Source organism: Podarcis tiliguerta (genome assembly GCF_965153285.1).
Source record: "Podarcis tiliguerta genome assembly, chromosome: Z".
Classification (NCBI taxonomy): Eukaryota; Metazoa; Chordata; class Lepidosauria; order Squamata; family Lacertidae; genus Podarcis; species Podarcis tiliguerta.
Genome location: NC_139553.1, coordinates 8,072,307 through 8,085,455, shown reverse-complemented (window position 1 = coordinate 8,085,455; position 13,149 = coordinate 8,072,307).

Sequence of the window (13,149 nt, the reverse complement as noted above, 5' to 3'; positions counted from 1 at the left end):
ATGATGTGTATCGCATGGAGACAATTAACTTTAAAAGTCCCAGGAGGAAAGGAACATGTTACATCAAACAGAACCTCACCTGCAGGTCCTGCAATATACTGTAATTCATATAATTGAATTTAAAAAAACACAGTGTCAGAGGTTTCCCACTACTGTGGTGTTGCACCAGTATCATTTAGCTGTATCCTTAAACCATTGTTGTTGTTGTTGTTTAGTCGTTCAGTCGTGTCCGACTCTTCGTGACCCCATGGACCAGAGCACGCCAGGCCCTCCTGTCTTCCACTGCCACCCGCAGTTTGGTCAGATTCATGTTTGTAGCTTCGAGAACACTGTCCAACCATCTCATCCTCTGTTGTCGCCTTCTCCTTGTGCCCTCCATCTTTCCCAACATCAGGGTCTTTTCCAGTGAGTCTTCTCTTCTCATGAGGTGGCCAAAGTATTGGAGCCTCAGCTTCACGATCTGTCCTTCCAGTGAGCACTCAGGGCTGATTTCCTTCAGAATGGAGAGGTTTGATCTTTTTGCAGTCCATGGGACTCTCAAGAGTCTCCTCCAGCACCATAATTCAAAAGCGTCAATTCTACGGCGATCAGCCTTCTTTATGGTCCACCTTAAACCATTACGACTCTTTAAATCTCATTAAATCTCTTTAGTACTCTCTGTAGTGAAAGATGATATAGAAATAGAAAAATAGAAATAGCGCGCGCGCGCACACACACACACACACAAACCACTAGATAAATAATTGGAAAATCTTGTTGAGATAATTATATTCCAGTTACTAAACAGATTCAAATGGATTGTAGTAGATGGTATATAATGTCCCAGTTAGGGGAACCTGAACAGGACTCCTGGGTCCAGAGCTGATATGTTTAATCGGAGGAAAGTCAATGCTAACATTTGCTAAACACTGGAAAACCCTCGCAGACTTTTTGTGTGAAAAAGAACATAAATTAATGATATTTGGGTTTGAGGATTGGAGATAATGTTGGTTTATAGAAAGTGTTTCTATTGGATGTTATATTAGAGTGGCTGGGCTGATAGAACATTTGGAAGTTCCTTATTTACTTGATTCTTTCTATCTCTTTATCCTTTTCTATTTCTATTTCTTTTCTTTTTTTCCCTTTTTCTTTTTGATTTGTGTTTTTATTCAGATTAACATTTTAGGTTTGATAAAAAAAGATGATGCCCTCCCACCAGCTGCCCAGAGTGGCTGGGGCAACCCAATCAGATGGGTGGCATACAAATGTTAAAATAAGAAGAAGAAGAAGAAGAAGAAGAAGAAGAAGAAGAAGAAGAAGAAGAAGAGGAAGAAGAAGTCATCTTTGTATTACTTTTTCCAAACGCTAATAATATATATATATAACAGAACACCTGGATCAAATCCAGCCTCTGTCATCAAGGCCAAATGGGTCCCAAGCCTAAAAGAAAGGTAGTACCTTAAATGCTAAATGGAAACTTGACCCATCCAAAGAAGTGCCCAACTACAGGCAAGAACTGCTCATGGATAAAGGTCTCCTTGGGAGTAAGACCCTGAGGTTGGGATGTCATTCCAGCAGCTCCAGCTCAAAAACCCCAGAGCTGGGATGGAAGAGTTGCTGGAATGCTGTTTATGAATGACCTCTGTGATCTGACTACTGTTAGCTCACCTGCCTGTGCCAAAGACTAAGCACAGACTGCCCTGAGTTTGCTTCCCACCTGACCCTTGCTGTGAACTCTGCTAGTTTGGATCCTGACCCAGAACTTTCCAAATTGTGTGTTGCAGCACGTTAGTGTGTCGGCTGCAGTGTGTAGGTCTGTCGCATGAATGCTCCCAGGGCTGGAAAGGGTTTAGTTTTTTAACCTCCGTTTTGCTAGTAAAACAGAATTACTGGGTCACGAAATGATGCATGCCTTAAAAAGTGTAACATGAAAAGTTTGGAAAGCTCTGCTTAGGGTGTTCAGATTTGGCATCTCAGAGTGCGGACTCCTACTTAGATGGGCCCTGAAAACTGCTTTGTTGCTGCTTGCTTGTTGTTGCTTCTGTCAAGTCTCATGTTTTTTCCAGGAGCCTTGGGAGAACAGAATATGGCCTGGATTAAAAGTCTTATTTGTAAAAAGAGTATATGCCTTTCCAAAATTAACCCCCCCCCCCCCCCGCGAGCACCAAAAATGGAACAAATATTGTATATAGCAATGCTACTTGATAAATGCATGTCTAGGAGTTTCAAATTGCCAATATTGCCCACCTCTGACAAAAACATAAAGCAAAGACTTGTATGGTGGGTTACTCTCCTACAAGATTTTGCAGGGCATGTGATTCCACTGGACCCTATGTCCCTCCCCCACTGAGCTACATAAAAGACTAATGAATCAATAATACTGTAAGAGATTCAGTGCAAGAGTCAGCACTTATCTAGTTTCTTAAGAAAAGGCATTATTTTGTGTGTGTGTGAATTTTTTTGAGAGTGAGGCTGAACCAGGAGAAGATATATTTATGAATCAAAACATGCAAAGGTGATACATGCTTTCAGTGCCTGAGTCAGGTACAAAAGGGCCTGGCAGGAACCTTTCATGGTTGTAAGTCAGATAGTTCAGATAGCCTAAGTGACTCAGTGATTGTGGAATGTGGTGGGTCTTGATTTGCTTACACAGGCAGTGAAAGTTCTCCACCTAACCCAGGGCCGTATGTTAAGATAACTTCCTGACCAGTAAATCAGCTTGAGCTAGGTGAGTGACACCCTTATTTTCTCAGTAATGATATCTACCTGAATGCACACACACCCCTCACGCACACACTCTTACATCACTGTTGAGGGGATACTGTTCTCTGTCTGCTGTATGCAATAGTTTGCTTTGTGTTCACCTGAAAAGGCAAAGGAAGGACATTTCTTTCTTTCTTTTGTTGAACAATATATATATATATTAAAAAATAATATTTATTAGAGGTTTAATAGTTACAGAAAAAAGAAGAAAGAAACAATAAAAAATTAACAAAACAAAACAATACCTTACAATACATCAAAAATAAAAAGAAAAACAACAAACAATACAGCAAAACAACAAGAAAAACAAAAACATTTAAACACACATCCAATATTTCCATATGTTTCCCTTTCATTTACTTGTTTTATCAACCTCCTCACACCTCCCTTTTTTGTATTCTAGTTCAATTAGCTATTTCAGCAAATCCTTTCCATCTTTCTCAATTTTTTGTTCTATAATTTACCTTAACACAATCTAACCTTAAATTTTCCACTTTGGCCCACTAACAATCAGTTTTTGCTTAATTCTTTATAACATTTCTGCTAAAACCATATAACTTCATTCCAGCATTCTTCTAACATTCATTAATTTTGCAATATTTCTGTAAATATATTTTGAATTTCTTCCAATCTTCTTCCACCGACTCTTCTCCCTGGTCTCGGATTCTGCCAGTCATTTCTGCCAATTCCATGTAGTCCATCAGCTTCATCTGCCATTCTTCCAGCGTGGGTAGATCTTGTGTCTTCCAATACTTTGCGATAAGTATTCTTGCTGCTGTTGTGGCAAACATAAAGAAAGTTCTATCCTTCTTTGGCACCAATTGGCCGACCATGCCCAGGAGAAAGGCCTCTTTTGTTGAACAATATATGCAGGTCGGGGGAAACAATTTGCCTCTGATTTCTAATGTTTAGGCTCTGAGTGCTGAGGCTTATAAAGCTAACATGCCAACACTTGTGCATAACAGAAAATATTAGCTGGCTTGAGGAAAATCAATGGGTTTTCTACAAAAGTACAAAAAGGTCTTGGGGGAAAATATCAGCGGGACCTTCTCTCTCCCCCCCCCCAAAGAAAACCCCAAGGAGAACTGAGGATGCTCCTCCAGGGAATGCTAACTGGCTATATTTTTTTGTGGGGGGGGGGGAGGGAGAGAAACACTCAAAAACTGGATGGGAGGCAGAGTAGAATTGAGTCTCTCTCTTTTTAATATTTCATAGAATCATAGAGTTAAAAGGGGACCCTGAGGATCATCTAGTCCAACACCCTGCAATCCAGGAACACGCAGCTGTCCCATATGGGGATCAAACCTGCAACCTTGGTATTATCAGCACCATGCTCTAACCAACTGAGCCATCCATGCTTTATTTCTATGTAGTTATGGTTACTTATTATTATTATTACTACTACTATTACTTCTGCAAAATGGAATGGAGTATCTCTTGGAAGTGTATGGCTTGCTAACTGGAACTGAAAAAAGGAACACTCCACATTGCTCAGTTTGTTTATAGCAGGGGTGGGAAACCTCAAGCCTTGGAGAGCCAGTGTGGTGTAGTGGTTAAGTGTGGTGGACTCATAATCTGGTGAACCGGGTTCGCTTCCCTGCTCCTCCACCTGCAGCTGCTGGGTGACCTTGGCCTAGTCACACTTCTCTGAAGTCTCTCAGCCCCACTCACCTCACAGAGTGTTTATTGTGGGGGAGAAAGGGAAAGGAGATTGTTAGCCGCTTTAGACTCCTTAGGGTAGTGATAAAGTGGGATATTAAATCCAAACGCTTCTTGGAAGGCCAATGTGACATATGGGGATCTCACCAAGCCATACCTACCAAGTCTCAGCTGCACACACTCTCACTAGGTTTCACCCCTCGCCAGGGTTACTTTATACCAGGGGTAAGCAACCTAAGGGCTGTGGGCCGGATGCAGCCCAATCGCCTTCTCAATCCGGCCCGCAGACGGTTCGGGAATCAGCGTGTTTTTACATGAGTAGAATGTATGCTTTTATTCAAAATGCATCTTTGGGTTATTTGTGGGGCACAGGAATTAGTTCCAAAATATAGTCTGGCCCACCACATGATCTGAGGGATGGTGGACAGGCCCACGGCTGAGAAATGTTGCTGACCCCTGCTTTATACACTCCTTCAGTGTGTGTGCCTGGCTGGAATATGTACTAGAACTCTGATGATGCCTCTTGATTTCCTTGATGGATGTTAGAGAAGAATGTGGGTAGGTGTCTATTAAAAAACTGGCCCACTGTACATAGGGAAACTTTGCATTTGTTTTTCTGCCCATTCTTGGCTCTGGCCATTGTAATCCAGATTGCTGACGTTTCCTATTAGATGGGAAGTATCTGAAGAGCATTTCTGAGGATTAGTCATCAGAGTTGGATAAGAAGCCCCTCCTTCTAACACATTATTGGTTTGTTGTAACACAGAAGCGGGTTTCCCCCCTGATGGCACCATTGCTGTGAAATGTTCTCCCTGATGAAATATGTGGGGCTCCGTCAGTATTGGCATTCTGCTGGCTTTTGAATACATGCCAGCTTTGAAATGCATTTCCTCGCTCTCTTGAGTTGTGTGGTATTGTGTGGTTGTTGGGAAGATTATTCAGTATGTGAGGAAATCTCACAATGGGTCTGCCCTAATACAGGAAGCAGAAGGAGTCATAATAACTTAATTAGTCCTATTTTTTTGGTAAACAGCTTTGCAGTATAGCATAGCTTAAGGGTGGAAGGAACCACACCAAGAGATGGGAATGGATGTTTTTATTGGCAGAACAGACACATCTCTTAAAGAGACAGGCCACACACACAACAGCTTAAATCTCATGTTGCAATAGGTTTTTATTGCTGTTATAACTAAATTGGCTTGTTTTACTGTTCATTTTAATTGTGGGTGCTCTTGTACTGAGGTCCTGCCTGCGAGATTCCCATAGGTATCTTGTTGGCTAGTGTGAGAACAGGATGCTTGACTAGATGGGGCCTGTGGCCTGATCCGGCAGGCTCTTATGTTCTTCAGTGCTTGGTAAAGGTAAAGGTACCCCCGACCATTAGGTCCAGTCGCAGATGACTCTGGGGTTGCGCGCTCATCTCATTCTATGGGCCGAGGGAGCCAGCGTTTATCCGCAGACAGCTTCCGGGTCATGTGGCCAGCATGACTAAGCCACTTCTGGTGAACCAGAGCAGCGCACAGAAACGCTGTTTACCTTCCTCCTGGAGCGGTACCTATTTATCTACTTGCACTTTGACATGCTTTCGAACTGCTAGGTGGGCAGGAGCAGGGACCAAACAACGGGAGCTCACCCCGTCGTGGGGATTCGAACCCTGACCTTCTGATCGGCAAGCCCCAGGCTCAGTGGTTTAGACCACAGCGCCACCTGCGTCCCATTTCAGTGCTTGGTAAAAAGGTAAAGGTACCCTGCCCGTACAGGCCAGTCTTGAGATATTCTAGGGTTGTGCGCCCATCTCACTCAAGAGGCCGGGGGCCAGCGCTGTCCGGAGAAACTTCCGGGTCACGTGGCCAGCGTGACATCGCCGTTTACCTTCCCGCTAGTAAGAGGTCCCTATTTATCTACTTGCACCCGGGAGTGCTTTCGAACTGCTAGGTTGGCAGGCGCTGGGACCGAACAACGGGAGCGCACCCCGCCGCGGGGATTCGAACCGCCGACCTTTTCGATCAGCAAGCCCTAGGCGCTGAGGCTTTTACCCACAGCGCCACCCGCGTCCCTTCAGTGCTTGGTACCTGGCACCAAAATTAAGGCAGTGCCAGCACCAGGTGAACTTCCCAAGAAGTGAGCAGCTAACTCAAAAAGACTCTGTTTCCATTACAAACCATAGCTGATAACTGCATTTAGGTACTGTGCAGTTTCAGACAAATCCAGCAGTTCCTAATCCACTCCCAGGGCAATGCAAAACGAAAGGTCTGGTTGCAGCCAAGGTCAAAATACAGGGAGAGTAACATGAGAAGCAAAGTCTGGAAGCAGTCCAAGGTTGCATCACCATTTACAATACAAGCTGAGTCATACAGAAGAGCTAGTATGAATACAGTGGTAGCTCGGGTTAAGAACTTAATTTGTTCTGGAGGTCCATTCTTAACCTGAAACTGGTCTTAACTTGAAGCACCACTTTAGCTAATGGGGCCTCCCGCTGCTGCTGCGCCGTCGTCGTGCGATTTCTGTTCTCATTCTGAAGCAAAGTTCTTAACCTGAGGTCCTATTTCTGGGTTAGCGGAGTCTATAACCTGAAGCGTCTGTAACCCGAGGTACCACTGTATGTCATTTCAGTACTCTGCCAGGATCCACACCCTGAGCCAAAAGGCATCTGATATTTTCCAAACAAAGATTTAAACCTGCTCCTCCATCTCAGGAACCATCTTGCCTATTGGGTGACAATATGCTTAGAGGTGACCAAACCAGTGCGGTTTGGAACAGTTTAGCCTGCCACCTTCATTCAAAATAGAGTTCAACAGTATCCAAACATAGATCAAAACCAGCTTAAACTTAAGAAGTTCCAAATGCACAGAGAATGACCACACCGGGGTGGGGTGGGGGTGGAGAGCGAATGTTCAAAAGATAAAGTAGATAAATAAATCACAAAGCATAACTTTCTCAAGCTTCCTTATGGAGACAGTAGGTGGCTTCATCATTCTTTCAGTCTTACTGTCCAATCATATTTGTATTTTCTTGTAAGTTAAGACTCACTGTGTTCAGTAGACCTTACAATCTAGATAAGTGTGCATGGGATTGCTGCCAGAAGCCTCCAGTCTGCTACATGGTGATAATAGTATTTGTGAACCCAGTGCTTTTTTCTGGGGGGGGGGGGAATGCAGGGGTACACATACCCCTAAACATTTTGTGAATCTATGTTTGGCCTCACTGAGGGGCATTATTTCAATATGAGTAGGAAAATGAGAGTACCTCTAAACATTTATTTATTTATTAGGGGGGAAAGCACAGGGTGAACCTTACAGGAACAGTGTAAGGACTGCTAATACATGTAGTGTGCTTTGAACAAACCAATTGATCCATATATGCTGAAAAAACATTTCATTAACCTGGCCTTTGGCTATATTCATATAGCGTATATAGCCTGACTCCAATTTGTTTTGTACTCCTTTTTATAGGATATTTTAAGATTACTGGGGCCCACCCTGGGGCCTTATGCTGAAGGTGTGTAACAAATTTAAACTTTAATGATAAAGATAACATTTTATTTATTTATTGAAATTTATATCCCTCCCTTCCTCTCAAAGATGCTCAGAGTGGCAGACAATGCGTGATAAAACCAACAAAACAATTCCAGCACAGACTCTGTCTGTGGGAGTTTTCAATTTAAAAGGCTTGTTGGAAGAGGAAGGGCTTCAGTTAGGCTTGAAAAGACAGCAGAGGTGGTGGCTGTCTAATATTCGAGGGGAGGGAATTCCTCAAAGGATGGCTGCCACAAAAGGAAATGCACTATCTCCTGCTGAGATAGTGAACTCCATTGAAAAACCCAGCTATCCCCATTTACCGTATTTTTCGCTCTATTGGACTCACCGGACCACAGGACGCACCTAGTTTTTAGAGGAGGAAATCAAGGGAAAAAAATATTATCCCCCCCCCCGAGCAACGGACAGGCTGCACGCTTCCTCTTTAGCCTTGAGCAGCATCTTTAGCCTTGCACAACGGGATGGATCGTGCCCGCTGTCCACCGGGGCTGGACTAGATGACTCCTGGGTTTCCCTTCCAACCCTGCAATTCTGTGACCTCGGAAGTTGTTGGGGGTCTCCACCACTGAAGGCTTTTAAGCAGCGGTTGGGGGACCATCTGCCTGCCATTCTTTAGCTGTGATTCCTACATTGTGAGGGGGCTGGGCTAGATGACCCTCGGGTGTCCCTCCCAACTCTATACAGTCCTACACTTCTGCGGCAGGAGATCCACAGCCACTTCACACAATGCCCACTCCCAATTTTCATTGGAAAGACATGTGGCTTCACTGTCTAGGTAGGTACCCCCTACCTCCCACTCTTCCCTCACCCCACTTAAGCCGAGGGAATTCCTGCCCAGAGAAGCTCCCAGGTGAGGCAAGGGTTAAGATCTACCTCTGGCTTTGTATCCTCCCTCTTTCCCTTTTCTCTTCTTCTTCTATGCTAGTTCCTTCTCTTGTGTTTTGTTTAATCTGTTTTTATTGTATACTAAAATAAAAGCTGCAAAGTTTCCTTTTTTATAATTATCCCCCCCCCCTCCAAACTAAAACGTTAATCTAGATAAAAACACTGATCCAGAGGAAAATAAGAGGGTGGAGAAAGGATGAAAAAAGAAAAAGAGGTAGAGATAGAGAGATTTTTAAAAAGTTGGCTTCTTTAGCCTTGTGCTGCCTCCCGCGGCTGGAGAGATTGCGCAAGGCTTTTCTAGAGGAGGGAGAAGGGACTGACTGGCTGCGTCAGTCCCTTCTCCCTCCTGGGGAAAAGCCCGCAAGAGCCGTGCGAAGCTTGTGTGTGGCTCTTGGGGGCTTTTCCTGCTTGCCTCCCCCCCCCTGCATTCGCTCCATAGGACGCACAGACTTTCCCCCTTAGTTTTTAAGACGGAAAAACTGCATCCTATGGTGCGAAAAATACGGTACTTGGAATCATCCTCTTTTGTCTGCGCGCAGGGGTATGAAGAGGGGGATAAACCAGAAGAGATAAGGGTCTACCAAGAATGCACAAGCTTCAAGTTTAAACTTCCCATGCCATAGAAGTGAAGGAGGCTTCCAGATGCCATATGCAAAACAGTATACTGATCTATTGTGAAATCAACATTCTATTGAACTTCATGTTTTTGTTTGCTTAGCAAACAACTCAGAAAGCTCTTACAGTCAGATGCTAACATAACCAGTTTTGGAAGTCAGCACAGGACCCACCCTTGGTGAGAGATACATAAAGTGTACAGGAAGCAGGCAGAGGCAGAAAGAAAACATCAGCAAAACACAGGGAAGGGGAGGTACCTGGCAAGGATCCCTGGCCATGAGTCTGCAAATGCTGTGAAAACACGAGAGTGCTGGCAATGTAATCTGTGAAATTTCAGAAATTATGTCATCCTCTCAAGGCCTGATACATTCCCGGCTAAACAAATAGGAGTGGCTTCCTGGTCCACACAGATTTATATATTACATAATTATCTCTCACAGTTGTCAAATTTCAACCAAATGGTAGCTGCAAATCAGAAGCAGGCTTACTTGACGGGGAACTCTTGGTTGCATATAGATGTGGGGAATGCTGTACAGTGGTACCTCGGGTTACAGACACTTCAGGTTACAGACACTTCAGGTTACAGACTCCGCTAACCCAGAAATAGTACCTTGGGTTAAGAACTTTGCTTCAGGATGAGAACAGAAATCGTTCTCAGGCTGTGCGGCAGCAGCAGGAGGCCCCATTAGAAGAAGAAGAAGAAGAGTTTGGATTTGATATCCCGTCTTTCACTCCCTTTAAGGAGTCTCAAAGTGGCTAACATTCTCCTTTCCCTTCCTCCCCCACAACAAACACTCTGTGAGGTGAGTGGGGCTGAGAGACTTCAAAGAAGTGTGACTGGCCCAAGGTCACCCAGCAGCTGAATGTGGAGGAGCGGAGACGCGAACCCGGTTCCCCAGATTACGAGACTACCGCTCTTAACCGCTACACCACACTGGCGTAAAGAAGCCACACTACACCACACTTAGCTAAAGTGGTACCTCAGGTTAAGAACAGTTTCAGGTTAAGAACGGACCTCTGGAACGAATTAAGTTCTTAACCCGAGGTACCACTGTATTAGTTTCTCCAATATAATGCCAGTGCTTCTGTTCCATTTTCTAATGTTCCTTTCACACTGCAGTACCTGTTAGAATTATAGAATGTTACAGTTGGAAGGGACCCAAGGCTCATCTAGTCCAACCCCCTGCAATGCCGGAATCTCAGCTAAAGCATCCATGACAGATGGCCATCTAACCTCTGCTTAACGCCCCCCCCCCAAAGGAGAGTCCACCATCTCTCGTGGGAATCTGTTCCACTGTCAAGCAGCTCTTATCATCAGAAATGTCTTCCTGATGTTTAGGAGGAATCTCCTTTCTTGAAATTTGAAGCCATTGGTTCGAGTCCTACCCTCCAGAGCAGGAGAAAACAAGCTTGCTCTCTCCTCCATGTGGCAGCCCTTAAGATATTTGAAGGTGGCTATCATATCTCCTCTCAGTCTCCTCTTTTCCAGGCTAAACATATCCAGCTCCTTCAAGCATTCCTCATTTGGCTTACGTAGTTTCCAGACCCTTGATCATCTTGACTGCCCTCTTCTGAACACATTCCAGCTAACATGGACACCCTACTTTTGAAAATGTTGATAACTCTATGCACTAACGTATAGCTAGCGGGCAGGGCGACACTTACCTTGGGGGCGGCATGATGGAGATCAAGGTGACGTGCAAGTCCAGGAGCCCTAGAGCCTGGTGCTTTGCTCCCAAAAGCAGTGCAGTCTGGGGCTGGGCTCTTAGCATGCTGAGCTGCTGTCCCTCCCACCAGAGGGTGGCCAAAAATGATGCAACTGGCATGCGCTGGTCCTGCAAGCATCACTGGGCCTGCAGCACGCCCAAGTCATGGCATCTCTCCTGCGAGCAACGCAGTGGCTCGAGTGCCTGCAGGCATTGTGCTGCCCGAAAAGCCTTTGGCTGGCGCCACCTGCCACTTTCCCCTTGGCCACCCTCCAGCAGGAGGGGGCTTGTGAGTCACTGCGAATGACTGCAGGGCGCCAGAGCCACCGTGCCACGTCACTCACAGGCAGCTCAGATCAGAAGTGTTTATCAGCTGAGATCATCGTGCAATATTGGCGGCGCCTTGAAATCAGCTGCCCTGCTTTCCCTCGTGCGAGGAGAAAGGAGTAGCCAGTGTGGTGTAGTGGTTAAGTGCGGGAGTCTCATAATCTGGGGAACCGGGTTCGCGTCTCTGCTCCTCCACTGCAGCTGCTGGGTGACCTTGGGCCAGTCCTTAAAGGGAGTGAAATGCGGGATATCAAATCCAAACTCCTCCAAACTCCAGTCACACTTCTTTGAAGTCTCTCAGCCCCACTCACCTCACAGAGTGTTTATTGTGGGGGAGGAAGGGAAAGGAGAATGTTAGCTGCTTTGAGACTCCTGAAGGGGAGTGAAAGGCGGGATATCAAATCCAAACTACTCTTCTTCTTCTTCTTCTTCTTCTTCCTGGGTCAAAATCGTTATCATGGTGTTATTTCAAAACCGATTTTGGCCAACATATTGAAAAATCTCACAGCGCTAAAACAGACCATAAAATTTGTGATATTGCCATGCAAATGTGACAAAAAATTAGTTGGGTGGAGGCAAGGGATGGGGCTGCAGACCCCCTGGGTCAGTTTCACAGACCTGCAGGGGTCCCCAAATCCCTAATTGGGAACCACTGCTGTAGAATATTAATCAGCAAAAGGCCTGGTTGAAAAGGAATGTTTTCACCTGGCACCTAAAGATGTATAATGAAGGCAACAGGCAAACCTCCCTGAGGACAGCATTCCACAAATGGATGGAAGAAGTACTTTCTTCTATGTGTCTTGAATCTTCCAATAGTTAAGAAAATGGGGAAATGGAATAAAGTGCTGTGTGAATACAACCTCTGTAACAATCAGTGGCAGTTGGGGATGACGGAGACCAAGCTTGAAGACATGTATACACACCTCCTACCCCAGGAAATGCCCAGAGGTGACAATTGCTGGGCTCATTGTTCTCCAAGGGAAGCCAAATCTCATCACCAGACTTGCCTCAGACTCCAGACATGCAAAGGAGGTTCTATTGTACTTTGGGTGGTGGGTACTTAAGACTTCCTTTCTTACAAACTGAAACAAGAATGTTGCTAACTGAAATAAGTGCTCACATGCCCTGTTCTCAAATATTGGCTTAAAACCCAAAGGAAGCGGAAGAAGAAAGGTTACTGAGATTATATCTGTTTTCTTTAGTTCTAAAAATAGGCGGTTTCTGTTTTCCCCTCAACATACTCATCCACTTCAGTGGTTGATTCAGAGCATGGATGGGGAACTGGATGTCTTCCAGACATGTGACTCAAAACTCCATCAGCTCCAGCAAGCATAGCCATGGTCCTCCATCTCTGAACTGCAGAATATAAATGTAATGGGACAATAGGTTCAATCAATATTAGTCCTGTTCAGAATAGCCCCACTGAAAATAATGAAGATGACTGATTAGATCCATTAATTCCAATGGGCCTACTCTGAGTAGAATTTAGTTGGACACAACCTAGTGTCGATTCGTTCTGTGGCACTTTTGCATAATGCACTATTAACTCTATTGACTGGGTGTTTTTTATATTAAATTAAAACCTCAACTAATGGTTTTATGAGGTGGTCTGAGAGCTGCTTTTAGAATTTAAGTCCTTTGTTCAGACAGGCGACACAGCCTAGGGTTGCCATACATCT